The sequence below is a fragment of the Panthera onca genome, chromosome D3 (assembly GCF_046562875.1).
Source record: "Panthera onca isolate mPanOnc1 chromosome D3, mPanOnc1 haplotype 2, whole genome shotgun sequence".
Taxonomy (NCBI): Eukaryota; Metazoa; Chordata; class Mammalia; order Carnivora; family Felidae; genus Panthera; species Panthera onca.
The window spans coordinates 61,677,514-61,694,350 of NC_138350.1; the positions used below are offsets into that span (position 1 = coordinate 61,677,514).

Below are 16,837 nucleotides of genomic sequence, written 5' to 3' on the forward strand. Positions count from 1 at the left end.
AACTTACTGGCTCCTCATTTACAGAAGTAATAGAGGAATGTTTAGAAGGGTATGTATATGACAGGCAGTCTTAAAAACAGGCTGATCAATCACATTTGAAAGGTACTGGATCCAAAATTCTTAAAGATTTTGAGACATAAAGTGAAATAATCAGGATCCTAAGTTTTTAAGATATAAGACATATTCAGATGTCTTCTGTAATGATCATTTTTGTAAGGTCACAAAGGGAAGCAGGACAGCAAGGCAACTGCCTTAGGAGCAGTAAAGCCATTCTGAGTCCTGGGGCTTCCAACTTCCAAGGAAAGCAGTTCATCTACCCCAGGCCTCACCATGACCTCAGGCAAGCCACCAGCCCTGTGTGCTTATAGCATTCATTCCTCCAAGAGAAACTATTTGGTTGGATTAGTGCCTTATTCCATGAAGTACAGTGGTTAGCCTCCTGTTTATCCAGCCTGTCCATGACTGCCCTTGACTGAGACCATTCCTTGTTCCAGACAAAAGCAAGTGAGTAGTTTCTGAGGTGCCCAGCAACTACACAAGAACTGTCCTTAAAGCCTGGTCCATTTTATCTACCTCTTTAATCACTTATCTTTTCTGCAGCATTCTGTCTTTTACTGCAGTTACTTTTGTTCTTTTCCAAAAGAAGGAAGAAAGGGAGGAGGGAGGAAAGGGGACAGAGGGAGGAAAGGGGACAGAGAGAGGGAGGGAGGGAGGGAGGAAGGGAGGGAGGGAGGGAGGAAGGAAGGAAGGAAACAGAAATGCTCTTGAGAGTATATCTCTCCATTAGTGATTGCAAGTCAGTCATTTATTCTCCTTTGAAGATCTTTATTTGTGTCGTACTTACTTTGAATATAATAGCAAAAGATTATCTATATAACTAGCTCAGCAAGTCCCAACAGCTCTCAAATCTGAATCTTTAAAAGGCTTTTTGTCCTCTCTTCTTAAGTATTTAAACTATTTGAAGATTTGAAGCCAAAATCCAGAGTTTGGCTGGAAACTGTATGGATAGAGAGAACCTGAGTTCTAATCTTCACTCTGTTACTCATAGGCTGTAAGATCCTAAGGAAGCCAAAACCTTTTGGAGCTTCATATTGGTCAGATATGAAATATGAATACTAGTATTTCTGTGACATACTGCACATATGGCTCAAGTGATCAAATGGGAAGATAACACATTTCAAGCTTCAGAAATTGTCAAACATAGAATACATATGAATAAAGGATACAAACATTAGTATGCACAATATACATCACAAGGCTACAGAACAATGAGTCATCATGCCAGGCCAGATTGATAAGGGGTTGCTTTGTGAATGATTTAAAATTTCATCAGGATCTTAAAGAAACAGGAAACATCTTAGGCCGGAACAACGGTATGGAAAAAAGTTTGACGTATGTTTAGATGAGTAACTAGCACAGTGGGAGAAAACTAAGTACAAAGTCAAGGGAGATGAATGTGTAAGAGGTAAACTGAAGCCAAACTGTTAGAGTTGTTGAATGCCAGGGTTAGAAGTTTGGAGTTTTCAGGAGACAAAGAGAGATATTTTTAGACCAATGATTTGGGAATAGCATGCAGGATAGATGGGGAAAAGAATGGGGAACAGGGCCATTAGAGGCTATTGCTGTCACCAATCTAGAAAGGAGATCAGGGCCTACTGAAGTTATGGCTGCACTGGCTACCATGAAGGATTTATCAAATGATGAGGATGCTATTGTTGTAAATGGTGAATTAATAAGTGGGAGCCATCCTAGAAGAAGAAATTAACTCACTTTCAGCCTCAGTTTTTGAAGTGAGGGCATTTGGGCTTGAAAAGATTCTAATATATCACACAGAAAAGGTTTGGGGGAATGAATGAGCACGAAAGGGGCTTGGAGCCCCAGAGAAAGACAGGAGGCAAGCATTTCCCCAGACTTATGGATTGAGTAGGTTCTCCTTAAAAAGCATGAGGGAGACTTAGACCAATATAGCCAGAAGGGAAGGCAGCTCCCTTGGGAGCCTGAGTAATGGAGAAATAAATGTAGAACTGTCATACTGTAGCCCTTGATGGTCTAAACCTGACCTTCTCCAGAGATGTCCAACATAAAGGAAAACCACAACTCAAGACAAATGTTTTTGAACCAGGCAAATGGGGAACCAAACACCAAGGAGAGCTGATTTGTATTTAAATACAATATTTTTATTACTTTTCTAGAAATTTGACACCAATCCTCATTTTAAACTAGACAAAGCAGCATAAATTTTTTCTTTCAAAATGATTGACACTCAAAAGGTAATACCCTTTAAATTCCTCCAATTAAAGTAAATTTAATTTTAAGTTTAATTAAAGGAAACTTTAATTAGAAAGAAGATTAAATTTTAATTAAATTTCTCTAAAATCTTCATACCGGCCTTTACAGCTAATATTTCTGTCAGAAACCAAATCCCTTCTTAATATTCTTAAATTCTATTCTAGCATTTTCCTTCGTATTAAAACAGCATCTCACCAGCTGAACCTGCCACTGTGAAAATTATTCCCATCTTAAAATACTGGAAATGCAACTGAGGAACCAAAGTCTCCCTGGGCAGAGGAGGGAAAACAACAGATTCTATTATTGATGAGATTTTTATTTTCAATCTCTTCCCACTCCTTTCTGAGGCGATTAGGTACGGTGGGCCTGCTGTGAGCCAGTTGTACTGAGTCTACAGCATCAACAAATGTTTATGGAACACCTACTGTGTGCGTGGCCCTGCACTAAGTTTGCTGTCTAACAGGGAAACATTGTTAAAATACCAGCTCAGGCAGAGGTCCCAGTCCACAGAGCCTGGACCAACTTTGCCTCCTGGATTCTTCAGCTGCTTCCCTCTTCCTAGAGTCAGGAAGAGAAACATCATCTGACACCTGACTGGTACCGGAACTTTTCGCTGCCCCACACTGCTCCACAGCTCACTAGCAGAGGAAGAGCCCCAGAATAAGAGAGAAAAAGTCAGATTCTAGACCTACACTGCTGCTAGACAGCTATATCATCTTTAAGGAAAACCTAAACTCTCCATTCTCATGTTCCTCGTCTATAGAATGGGGTAATAAAACCTGTCATGCCTAACTTTCCAAAGATGTCATAGGATCAAGTGAAATACCGTAGATAGAGAAAAAAAGCTTCTGAAAACCGCAAAGCGCTACATATACCTACAGATAATCACCTCCTATTGCCACATTGCACATCCTCATTTCATTCCTCCCAGGAATGAATTCCTCCCAAGCCCTGCTCTCTTTTGATTCAAACCCAAGTTCAGCTCATATTTTATCTCCTCCTAAAGCCAGCACTGAACAAAGACCCCTGAAAAAAAATTCTCTTGCTTGGATACTCATTTATATATGAACCCTGGCTTAGACTGCCTTATATTTAGAGATACTGATATATAGCAGAGCCCTCCCTTTTGACATACATGAAGCAAGCTTCAAGATCCCAAGCATTGGAGTGAAGTTAAAACAAAATGAGAATAAACAATTGCATTAAAAGAATGTTACCTTTAGTTTGCGTGACAGGAAGCAAATCTCCTCTTTGCAGGTTACTAGATTAAGTTTCCAATCACTGTGAACAGAGGGCTGTGCTGAGCTCTGTACCCACTACTACATGTTCAGTTAAACACCCCATTTTCTTGAGTAGCTCAAATGCTCAGGGGCCTAGGCCGCATGCTACAGAAAAACTTTAATTTTTCTGTTATCATCTCCTAACAACCCATCTCCCTGGCATCTCAGGGTACCTTTTGGCCCTGGGCGTGGAAAGCCTCTCCTAAATCTACTTACCTAGCCTTCAAAACTGTCACCAAACCCAAGATCTTCCAAGAAGCCTATCTGACCCCCAGCCCTTCCTTCTGAATTCCTGGATCCCTAGGACTTGATAACACACGATGAAGCCTTTGATGCATGGCTTGGCTCCTTGCTGTACCCTGGGTCTCAGTCCTGTTCCTTCACCTGCCTGTAGTTTCCACAAGGACGATCTGTGTTTTATGCTGTAGCACCTGCACTCCTTGGGCCACCGCTAAGCAGACATAGGAGGTAACCAGGAAACATTTATTCATTAACTGTTTTCAAGGAAGGAGTAGAAGTCCTATTCTAATTCATTAAGTTCAAGGTACACCAGAGACATAAAAATTCTCACAAAGCACAGAGACAATGATTATTCAAGAAGCAAGCAAAAGAGAGGGACAATAAGAAGTGGAAGATGGAATGGAAAGGTGTTTAAATCAGTGGGCTTGGCACAGGGTAAAGATGAGAATGTGGAGGTGGTTTTTCCCAAGGGGGCTGAGAGGCCCCCAGCATAAGAAAGAAATCAAGGGGAGAGGACTCAGAGAAGACTGTGGTTCCATGGCCAACTCTGGGCCTAGGGTGATCCATTATTCAACTGTAAAATGGGTACAGGGTAATTCCCATGTTCCTACTTTGAGGACTTTTGTGAGATCTAATTATTTATTGTTTGTAAAGGGCTTTGAACTCTCCAGATGAAAGATACCATGAGCAGTTCAAAGGATGACTCTAGACCATTATTAGCTGTAGTTAGACTCAAAGTGAGAGGAACGACATGACCATTTTCAGCACACCTGTCAGCTCAACCTTTTTTTTTTTATCATTTGTAGGATTTTTGTGGCTAAATTAGAATTGCTCTTCATTACTTTTTCACTGGCAATTAAAAAAAGATCAAAATGGGACTTGCAACAAGGAGGCTGAATGCTAATTTTTGCTCTCTATAGAAAGGCAAAATATACATCTCAGGAATCCTTTCCTATTACATTTACAGTCTGCAAGAATTTTAGGGGAAATGGGACTTTCCTCTTCTGTCTCAGAAAAACTAGGTCTAAAAGAACTGAGGTGAGAAGGTAAAACATCACGTTTAAGTGTTGATTTTTCCTTCTTTATACTAGTTACTAAACTTCCCTACTGCCAAAAGACAGAACACCATTTTATTTTATTTTTTGAAGTTGAACCTCTGAATAGAATCATCTTTCTCATTATCAAAAATGCTGCCAACAATGAATTCTAACATTTTCTCTTCTCCCCCTCCTACTTCTCCCATCTCCCCTTCCTTAAAGGGAAGGTGAGTTTCTCAAGGATCCAATGAGACTGAGGTATGACCATTTTCTTTTCCTGTTCTAGCAGAAGATTTCTTTGGGGCCCCTTTTCCATCCAGGGCTACTGGCTACAGGTCATGTCCACCTCATGCTGAGGTCCCCATATGCCCCTGGTTTTCTTTCTTTCTGCCTTTCCCTTGACCTTTTCATTTGCAGGAATATTTAACCGAGAATTAGTTTGCTCCAATCTTTTTTTTTCTTTCTAGCTTTATTCAGGTATACTTGACAAATAAAAATTATATACACTTACATAGATGTGACATTTTGATATATGCAAACATTGTGAAGTGTCACAATTAAGCTAATTAAAATATCCACCACCTCATATAATTATGATTTTTATGTGTGCATGGTGAGAACATCTCCTATCAACTGTCTTAGCAAATTTCAAATATATAACGCAGAATTCGTAGCTGTAGTCATCACGCTGTACATTAGATCTCCAGAACTTATTCATCTAACATAACTTAACCTTTGTACACTTTGACCTATTATCTCCCAATATCCCAGCCCATTCTACTCTCTGTTTTTATGAGTATGACTTTTTTAGATTCTACATATAAGCGAGACTATGCAATAACCGTCTTTCTGTGTCTGGCCTAGTTTGCTGAGCATAACATTCTCAAGATTTCTCAACGTTTTCATAAATAGCAGGATTTCCTTCTTTTGTTAAGGCTGAATAATATTTCAGTGTGTGTGTATATGTGTGTTTGTGTGTGTTTCACATTTTCCTTATCCATTCATCCCTCAACAGACACTTAGGTTGTTTGTATATCATGGCCATTGTGAATAATGTTACAGTGAATATGGAAGTACAGATGTCTCTTCAAGATACCGTCTTTATTTCCTCTGGATATATACCCAGAAGTGGGGTTGCAGGATTAAATGGTAGCTCTATTTTTTTTTTTTTTTTTTTGGTGGCTGTATTTTTAATTTTTTGAAAAACCTCTATACTATTGTCCTAAGATCCTGGAGAATTAGGGCTAACCATAGTCATGGTTCTTGTTTCTTTCCAGTAATTTCCCTTCTTCTCTCACATACAGAAGTCAATACACCAACATGGATATGCATGGAGTCACTAATGGAGATTAGAAAAAGCAAAGGTGTCAACTGCTCCTTCTCCATCTTAGATTAATCCTCACAGATAACCTAAGAATCTAGATTTGTAAATAATTCTTGAAGATGACAAGACTAACCTAAAACAAGGAGTTGAGAATGAGTTGACTGGAAAATAAACTTTTGAACTGAAATGCTTCCTGTTTCTCCCACCAAAGCTGGGAGATGGCAGGGTTTACATAACATTATGCCTCCACAACAGCATCTAACAACAAAAGATGGTGAAGTAACCCACCCACATGAGCTAGTACAGCAAAGATCCACTTTTCCCCAATCCAGGAGAGTTGTAGGATCCCTGAACTGTGCCGTGGGTATATAAGAAACTTTCCTGGCCCCCCCTTCAAAAGTCCGGTGTCCATATTCAGAGTATTCATAAGTATTCTCTAAAGGGCTTTTCATCCCACAGCAATACTTGTGTACCACAGGACTACTCAATCTAAAATATCTTGAATGTGTGTTTAATGAGTCTACTCTTTTCATAAACTGTTTCTCCAAGAACACAAGTTTCTCTTTTCAATAATTGTTTCTCATCTTCTGTTGTTGCTGTTGTCGCTGGGGTATACATTGTATAATACAAAACCAAAGGCATTTATTTCAATAATTCCTTATGATATAATAATTCAACAGCAATGGCAACAACAATTAAAAAAACCTAAATATTCAGGAATAGGAGCAATGACATGGAACTTTTAAAGACTTCACAACATTCTTATTTCTTTACTCCCTATCCCAGAGTCCTTTTTCCACGATAATCTCTACCCTATATCTTCCACTTTGCACACACACAAACAATACCCTCTCTGCTCTCATACCCTATACACACATCAACATGGTACTTCTCAATAGCTTCATTTCCAAGACTGCTCATTATTTTCAAATGTCTTCAAGCTTCTTTTGTTCCATTACAAAACCCCATACTCATCTGACGTATCACCCATCACCAAACATTTGAATAAAAACATTAAAAATAATTACTCAACCCATTATATCAAGCATTGGGGTAGGAGACAGGCAACCTGTATTCTGATCCCAGCTTTGTAAGTAATTAGCTTTGTGACTCTGAGTAAATTCATTTACTCTAATTTCTTTATCAGTAACACAAGGAATATAACTGTCCTTCCTATTTTAGAAGGTTGTTATGAGATATAATTAAGAACCAAATATACACCTGAAGCCAAATGTTTATTACTGCCTATATCTTCATTATTATCTCTGTCTCTGGCATCCTCTCTGAGACCTCTCTCTGATGATCACCATCTCACCTATTTAAAATTCATCCTTTCATTCATTCAGCACATGTTTATCATATACCATCTATATGCCAGGCCTCAGGGGCTCACACACTCATGGGGAAGAGATCTTGGCAGAATTGCATCCCCCATGTGAGAGGTGTCCAGTGTGCTGGGGGACACCTCGCCCAGGCTGTGAAAGCACAGAAAGACTTGAGACAGTCCCTCTATGTATATATGGAGTGGACATGTGTCTTATTTTGCTTTTCCTTCTCAGCCACTCAGCATTCGCTCCTCTTTCCTAACAGGATCTTCTTTGAGAAATCTACTCTTTCCCCAATGGGCCAAAAAGCAGACTCAACCTTATGCTAATTGTGTGCTCCTTCTCTGACACATGAAACTTGTTCAGAGACAGTAGAGATTTTAAATAGCAGGAATTCACTGATTATAGCCACGGTCCCTGACCCAGCTCTCCCTGCTAAGAGACTGTTTCGGTCATTACCATTTCTGCTCCTCCAGAGCTGGCTCAGTTCCTGTCTTCTTCCAAGACTGGTCCTCAGCCTTCTCTGTGAGTTAGCTGTATCCTTCCATTAAATTTCATGTTTGCTTCAGTTAATCAGAGTTGTCTGAACAACAAGAAAAACCAAATTAAAAAAAAAAACTAACAATAATATGCCTATATGCTATACACAATGTGTTTCTGTGAAAGTGTCTGAAACCTACAGGTCTACCTAAGGGCTCAATCCACATTCATTCATTCAAGCAGCAAATATCCACTGAACATAAACTATGTGTCAGGCACTATGTCCATGTTCAGCTCACAGTAGGGCAGGGAGAAGAGTTAACAGGTAATTCGATGTATAACATGTAGCAAGAAAGCCAGCCCTCTTCTGAAGAGTGTGGAAGGCAGCCTGGAACTAAAAGGGACACTTTCTATGAAGAAGTCATATTTTACTTTAGACAGGAAAGGAGGAGGAGGCAGCTAGGTAGAGGCTGGAGAGATGGAGTTCCAGAGGGAGGGAACAGTATGTTCCCCTAGTAGAAGACCATGCACACAGCCACTGCCTCTCTGTTTCATAAGTCACCAGGGCGCAGGGTAAAGGGCTATAAAGAAGGAGCCAGGAAGCCGAGTGCTAACTCTGGTCCTACAGATAACTCACTGAGAACTTAACAAGGCACTTCCTTTTTTTTAACGCCTATTCCCTTGTCTGTGAAATGAGGGTAGAAGGATACATGATATGGAAAGTTTCTAATATTTTATCATTTTATGTTTATTTTTCATGTCTATAATAGATAAAGGAGGGGCATGAACTTCATCTGAAAGGACCACCCATCCTATCTTCTCACAGTCTTCTCTCTGTTGCTCTTACCACAGGATAGGACCAATGTGGTGCAGACAACTTTGGAAAGTAATAAAAGGGCACAAAGGCTCAGATGGACAGGGTGTAGAAGGCAGAAAGTTGCCAAAAATGCAACTAATATTTACTCTATCAAGAATTAACCCTACAGCACTCGTACCCCAATGTTTATAGTAGCACTCTCAACAATAGCCAAATTATGGAAAGAGCCTAAATGTCCATCAATTGACGAATGGATAAAGAAACTGTGGTTTATATACACAATGGAGTACTACGTGGCAATGAGAAAGAATGAAATCTGGCCCTTTGTAGCAACGTGGATGGAACTGGAGAGTGTGATGCTAAGTGAAATAAGCCATACAGAGAAAGACAGATACCATATGTTTTCACTCTTATGTGGATCCTGAGAAACTTAACAGAAACCCATGGGAGAGGGGAAGGAAAAAAAAAAAAGAGGTTAGAGTGGGAGAGAGCCAAAGCATAAGAGACTCTTAAAAACTGAGAACAAACTGAGGGTTGATGGGGGGGTGGGAGGGAGGGGAGGGTGGGTGATGGGTATTGAGGAGGGCACCTTTTGGGATGAGCACTGGGTGTTGTATGGAAACCAATTTGACAATAAATTTCATATATTAAAAAAAAAAAAGAATTAACCCTACTATGTATCCATCTTCCTCGTTGCTGCTATTTAAGACAGCACCTCTTTCATGCAATGTTGACCACATTGTATTGTCTGTATGTATTTCTCTTGTTTTTCTTATTACTATTTTTAATTATGGAAAACAAATATAAGGCACTGTACAAAATTGTGAGAGTCGGTGATTCAGCATAAACGATGTGATCCCACTGTATGAATTACTTACAAACAAACCCACTCACCTATTGGAGAGGAATTCTCTGGGAAGTAGGTGGTATGAACCAAGAAAGCTACCAGTAGAGAGTACATTTTCTCAGTCCACAGCCCTTTCTCCCTAACACCTCCTTCCTCTGAAGGCCCAAGGAGGTCTGAGTAAGGGGCAGCCCAGAGAAGGGAGATAAGCACACCCCTGGGAGGACAGCCCTGTGGCTAGAGAAGACAGTGGTCTTTAAAGAAACTGCCGGGTGGCTCAGTCCGTTAAGCATCTGACTTCCGCCCAGGTCATGATCTCACAGTTCGTAAGTTCGAGCCCCACGTCAGGCTCTGTGCTGACAGCCTGGAGCCTGCTTCGAATTCTGTATCTCCCTCTCTCTCTCTGCCCCTCCCCAGCTTAGGTTCACACTCTGTCTCTGTCAAAAATAAATTCAAAAAAAAAAAAAAAAAAAAAAAACCTTAAAGAAACTGCCCTAGGAAAATCCGGACTCCTCATACTTCCAAGACACGAGCAATTTTTGCAAACATCTCCCCTACGATAAAATTTAGGCACAAAGCTGTGAGCAGCTTCCCTTCCCCGCTCCCCATAAAATTTACTAAAAGAGCAATGAACATCAGGAAAGTTTTGTTGGTAGCTGGTGTTTCACGTCTCTGGAGTTCCACGGTGCAGTTGGAAACTGGCATAGTGCACGGCAGGGAGGGAGTCGAGAGGCCAGCGCCTCCCACCGGGAGCAGGTGGCGTGTTTCGCAGCAGGGAACTCACCCAGGAGGCTTGCGTTTCCAGGGGCCTCAGAACCGTGCAACTTTCCACAGCAGGGTCTGAGGCTCTCACACCAGGGAGGAATTGGGTGCCGGCGCGCATGCGTCCAGAGGGTCTGCTCACCACGTGCTCACTCACTCGCGGCTGCGCTCTGGAGGACTGCTTCGCTGAGGGCTGGTGGGGCAGAACGTTCGTGCTGAGGTCGTGGAGGGGTGAAAGGGTAGGGAGCGCCCCGCTTGCAGGGGTCCACCTCTCGTCTCAATCCGCTGTCACGTCATCTCACAACCTCTTCCAACAATAGTTATACATTGTCCCTGAGTACGAAGAGAAAAGCAACTCAAATCCAACATGAGTCCCTACAAAAAGGTTATGGTAACGTCAGCCCTGCTGAGGAAACACTTCTCAGAAAACCAATGCAGGGAGCCAACCTTACTCAGATCCAGCAGCAGTCCCTCCCTCTCCAGGTCACAGAGTGCAGTGCCCTCAGGGCTCCAGAGCAGGATCTAGGATGTGTGAACTGCAGCATTATTCCCAGGGCTTTATTCTGCTGCTGCTCTTCTAATCTAAAACATATGTGGCCTTCCTTAAGTCTTTGCCACCCTGTTCCTAAGTCCTGGAACTCCTTTGCCATTTTTCTCCACCTGTCTACATCCTACCATCGGGAAGGTCCAGGTGAAGTTTGGCTAATAATCACTGGGAAGCTGTCCCAACTTAAACCCTAAGTGACATGTTTTCATCTCAATTCCTATAGCAACCACCTTTTGAATCACTCATTCATTTGACGCCTACAGTATGCTTATTATTTTGAATTAAATCAGATAATGGATATGAAAATCCATTAAAACTAAAAAGGGATGACCTAGCATTTTCAAAGCATGTTTCACAATATAATAAATGTATAATATTAATAAATATTACATTTAATAAGGGTTGCCTAGTGAGTGTGAAGAACAAGCAAAACCACTCTGTGCATGAGGGTAGAAATCAGAATAGTGGTTTCCTGGGGGCAGGGCAGGTTAGGAGGAAGAGGATTGAGTGGCAGGAATCATGAGAAAGCTTTCTAGAGCGATACAAGTTGAAAGAGCAGACCTAGGCAGGCTGACTAGTGACTATGTCCCCAACATGGCCGCAGAAAGAAGTTCCTGCTCAAACCTCAGAACAGCCTCCTCCCCTTGAGTAACTTACGTTTTCTAAGAAAGCAGGCTACCGATTGATGCATTCTTCCGAAGTCTGAGGTGGGAGTAAGGGGAGTGTGAGAGGCGTGGAAAGTGTGAGTAGAAGAGGGAGGGCTTCTCTCAGGTGGGGGCCAGAGGCAGGAGCCCTCAACCCTGTCCAGGCTTAGAATGACCTGGGAGCATTTTACCCCTCCCCAAACCAATTAATCAGAGTCTCTGGGGATGGTGTTTGGTGCTAGGTATTTATATAGCACAGCAAGGCTGACAGCCAATGGTTCATAGGTGACCAGTGAGAACCGTTCTGTGTACACTGAGGCCAAACATGTCAGAGATCCTCAGACACAGTGGTTCTTAAACTTCAGGTGCATCAGAATCTCCTGGAAGACGTTCAAACACAGATTGCTGAGCCCCACCCCGGGAGTTTCTGATTCAGTAGGTCTGTGACCACCAGGCCCAACATTTGCATTTTTAACAAGTTCCAGGTGACGCTGATAATTGCTGATCTAGGACCACACTTTGGCAGCCAATCGGCTGAGTCCACGACCCTTCCCCAGCCAATCGGCTAAGACCATGATCCCTATAAAACCTTTGTGCTTTTGAAACTCGCTCTCTCTCTCTCTCTCTCCGGTATCTCACCGCTGCATCGGTGCAGGTAGGGGATTGAGCTCGAGCTAGCTTGAATAAAGGCTCTTTGCTTTTGCATCGGACTCGGCTCCCTGGTGGTCTTTGGGGATCACGAATTCTGGGCATAACAGAAATATTCTAGATCGTTAGGGTTTCGGTTGCAGGAGAGTATCCACTGGTCAAAACTTAACCTCTGTATCTAAAAAGTGTATATGTTGCTATATGTAATTATATCTCAATAAAAAAGAGATAGTACAAAGATATTAAAAATATTAAATAGATATTTTTATCACAAAACTTCAAAAAGCTTCTATCCTGTTACTGCACATGAAAAATCTCCAAAAAGTGGATATAGCACCTTTTATCCATAGCACTCCTCATTTTTAAAGTGTTCTGAGATGGGTGTATTACATGGAAAGGTCTGTGCTATTATATAACATTTGTTTCTATTTTCTACTATTATGTTAGATTCTCCAAGGCAAAGACAGGTTTTATGACTGTCTGTACCCACAATACCTGGCATAAGACCCTATAGACATGTGCCTTGTTGCTGCTATTGCTGAAAATGATGCAGATAAAGACAATACAAGATACTACAATAAACATAAGGGTAAGTAATTTGCCCCAGGTCACGGGATCAGGACCATAGCAACCTCAGCCCCAAGAGGTATGTGTGGATTCTCTTGTGACAGAGGCAGGATGAGGGGGGATATTTTAATGTGAAGGTTCTATTTAGTAGCTCTTAGATCTCATGAGGTGGCTGCATTCTCTACTCATTTAGCAGATCATGCTGCCACTTTCTGAGAATTTACTCACCTTTAAAACACCCATAAAACATTCTGGTGCTAGGCACTGGGGAATCCACAGTGAATAAAACACAGCATTTGCCCTCAAAAAGCTCATGGTCTTGTGGGGGAGAGTGTTAAAGAGATGACTTAAAATGCAGCAAAGTAGAAGCAAGTGCTATATGAGCTCAGAAGAAGAAATAACTCATTCAGCTCTGGGACGATTTGAGACACTGATATTTGCCAGTCAGACACAGTAGTGGAAGACATCCCAAGCTGAAAGAAGAGAAAGGTAATAAGGTAATACATTTGGAAAGGACTTTACATGTCAAGTGACTATAACTAATATGCCTTATGATCTTATACAAGTTATTTATCGTCAGCTTTTTCATCCCTGAATAAATATAATAGTAGTTTAGATGTGTTTAGTGAAGCTGGAACACAGTTTCTTGGCATGGAGACATGGTTGGATGAACTGGGGCCAGGTTGCAAAGCTCTTATGGATCGAAGAACTGTAAAGTGGTGTGGATTTTATCCCTCAGGATGATTTTAAGAAGAGTGGCATGACCACATATGTATATAGAATGTCACTTAAACCCATACCACACAGAAAATTCTATACAGACTTGTGTTTTTTCAGTATCCCCCCACCCCCGCCCCAGAGTGTTAGTCTTGTTTACCCAAACACATTGTAACCTACATGAGGATAAGATCCTTATCTCACACTAAGGTCATAGAGTACCCTTAATGTGTATTTCTTGATTATCTCTTATACAATTATCTGACTTACTACTAGACATCTTAATAACATTTATAAGGTTTAATACAATCATATGTTACAAAGCCGATGTAAGAAATCCTAGAGCACAGGATTTTGTATTTTACACATTTTATGGAGAGAAGCTTGTCTTCATTTTCCAAAAGCCTTACATTCACCTCATACTTGCAAGTAGCTGGGTGGGTATCTCTCCATATGTATGGAGAAGTCTCTGGATGGTAAATTAGGAGGCTGTTGATTGTAGAGGTCTATGTAGAGTTAGGGAATAGAAGCTACTATGTGCAACAAATCCCAGCTGAAAACATTAGAAGGCAGGGAAAAAGAGACATGGTGAGAGATTGAAAGTAGAATAAAGGAAAAGAAATGGAAATGATAGAGGCAACCAGGCTACAGATCTATTCACTGGTGAGTCCAAACTCTTCTTTGGAGACCACTGGATTTAGTGGTTCAGAGGCAAAAAAATGAATATAAATAAAGTGAGAAAAATCAATGATGACTTTGTAGACTACTGAAGCCTTGACTTGAGTGAGTGATTTTGTTTTCCTTTGTTAATCTTTGCCCATAAGTAGAAACACACAACACAAACACTTGGACCCAGTGTATCTCAGCCCCTCTTTGGGTTCACAAACCCTGGATACTGCCCTCTAGACCACACACTCCCTCTCCTCCTTCACGAAGATAAATTTCGCATCAGCCCAGCAGTCAGCCATCATCTATTCTCAGGGGAAGAGTATATAGCATGACCTCCCTTGAAATATTAGCTCTATTTACACGGGTTTGCGTGGACCACATTACTTATGAGTCACCAAGGGGAAACCGAGCCTCCAGTAGATAAAGCGATCAGCACAAACCTCTGTAAATAAATCTGAAATTTCAATGAAGGTCATGCCAAGCCTGATTTATTCCTCAGCACCCTATGAAATAATGTTGACCAGGTAAGTGGTTTTCATTTTTTTCCTCCATCCACATAAGGGAGAACGTTTTAGCTCTAAGGAGCTTGTCATGCATGTAACAATGAGCATCTGGCTAGAGAGATAATACACCCTGAAGGAAATAACCTTTTATTATTATATTAGATTCTCAGTTCTGAAAGGCCAGGTCATATAGCAACAATTTGGTGTTGTTTTTAAATTTAATCTGGTGGTACAAGTTCTCATAACAAAACTTAATTGAGGAGCTATTGCTCTACAATAGAAACTATTTTTTATTCAATAAACAGAAATGGAGCGTCTACCTACAGGAATCACTGAGCAGAGCATGAGGTTAACCCGTATAAGGGAGATGAAGATAAATATGGCATGGCCGCTGAAGGCCTCCCTGTGTCTCCACTGAAAACCCCCAAATGTTCTCAGAAGTCAAGCAATGTCAATGGCATATTGACTAACCCGTCAATTTGATAAGCAAATAATCATTCAATTAATTTATATTTATTGAGCATTTTCTAAGGATAAGACTTTATCCTAAATATTGAGGTGGGGATAAGAAATAAAATGAAAGCATAAAAAAATTTGCCTTAGAAGTTTACAATACAGTTGAATCCTGTTACAAAAATAGTCATTCTAGTGAGAAAAAAAATAGACAATCAAATTAGGTGGGTTTTGTTTCATTTTTTTGTTTTGAGCTCAAGAACCACTTATCCTTTCTGAACTGAATTTCCTACTTTTCCATCTGTCCTATTGTATATAGCCCATATGTGTAGCAAAAGGACTTCAAGACCCCAAAGAATTGTCCTTTAAGCAGGAAAAAAATATATGATGACCCTAGAAGATCTTAAGTGAATTGTTGAAAAAAAAAAAAAAAAGAGAAAGTTCAGGAAGTCAAAGATAAGAACCAGACATTAATTAGTTCTTTAAAAAGAAGATAAGATGCCAATAATGCTAGAAGTATGCATCACAATATGATTCTTCAGGTTTCGTAGGAACGTACAGAATGAATGGTAACAGCTTCTGCTTTCACTTCTGTCTCGAATCATGACAAAAGGTAACTTCAGTGTGTATGGGTGCCCTTAGAAACTACACCCTAGGAGAACAGGCTGTCCCTCTATCCAGTGTTAAAACACCAATCTCACTCATTCTAAGAAAACTTTCTTTGGTTCTCATTAAAACTCTCATTTATAGGGGCGCCTGGGTGGCTCAGTCGGTTAAGCGTCCGACTTCGGCTCAGGTCATGATCTCACGGTCCGTGAGTTCGAGCCCCGCGTCGGGCTCTGTGCTGACAGCTCGGAGCCTGGAGCCTGTTTCGGATTCTGTGTCTCCCTCTCTCTGACCCTCCCCCGTTCATGCTCTGTCTCTCTCTGTCTCAAAAAAAAAAAAAACTCATTTATAGGCAAACAATTGATAAATTACTCATAAGATACTTCTTTCTGTTTATAAAGCATCCTTTTCTTAAGGAGTCCATTGTATACCTAAGATTGAAAAATCTGGATTTCCTTACACTGACTCATTCTTACTTTAACTGATTTCTTCATCTTCACCCTCTCTTAAAATCTTCTCAGTTTTTCCAGTTTCACTTTTTTTCAAACAAATATTTCTTCCCTGGCAGCCTGGACTCACATCCTGTTGGAGAGAATGGCTCGGGTCTTTCTATCTGTGGTAACTCTGATCTCCAGTAAGGCATGAGCAACTGTTTTGGATAAGATACATATATGGTAATTTTGTTGGATTTTCAGTCTCTGCTTACAAAGGTTTCAGAACATTTGAACCGGGTAGGGCATTATCGAAAACCTGAGGGCCGCTCTTTGTCATGCTGAGGCGCTCGCCTGTATCTTGTGCCTTTTTTTCCATTTGATCAGGCTTTATGTGTGCTTTGATCCCGGCAAAACATAACAAAGATATTTTTCAGTTGCAAAACTCCAACTATATATTCACTGAGGGCAAAGCTAAAACCGTCATTAGGCAACAATGATGCTTTGAAATTCTGGCTGTAGAATTTTGTGGAGCATATTCTCCTTCCCCTTTATGTGAATAAAACTCTTTATAATGCTTCGTATTCACGATGCCTCCTGGTTTCCCTGTAATGCAGCCCTGCTTTGTTATTCCCTCCTTGCTGCTAAAGAAAA

General features: G+C 40.9%; 1 long non-coding RNA gene across 1 annotated transcript in view; it reads left to right on the plus strand.

Annotated features, from left to right (window-relative positions):
• The window catches only part of LOC132665002 (uncharacterized), a 53,324-nt gene that overhangs the window by 7,731 nt on the left and 28,756 nt on the right, over positions 1-16,837 (plus strand). Inside the window, exon 2 of the long non-coding RNA XR_013551452.2 lies at positions 12,695-12,826. This is a non-coding gene — a long non-coding RNA (uncharacterized LOC132665002). The remainder of the gene's footprint in view (positions 1-12,694; positions 12,827-16,837) is intronic.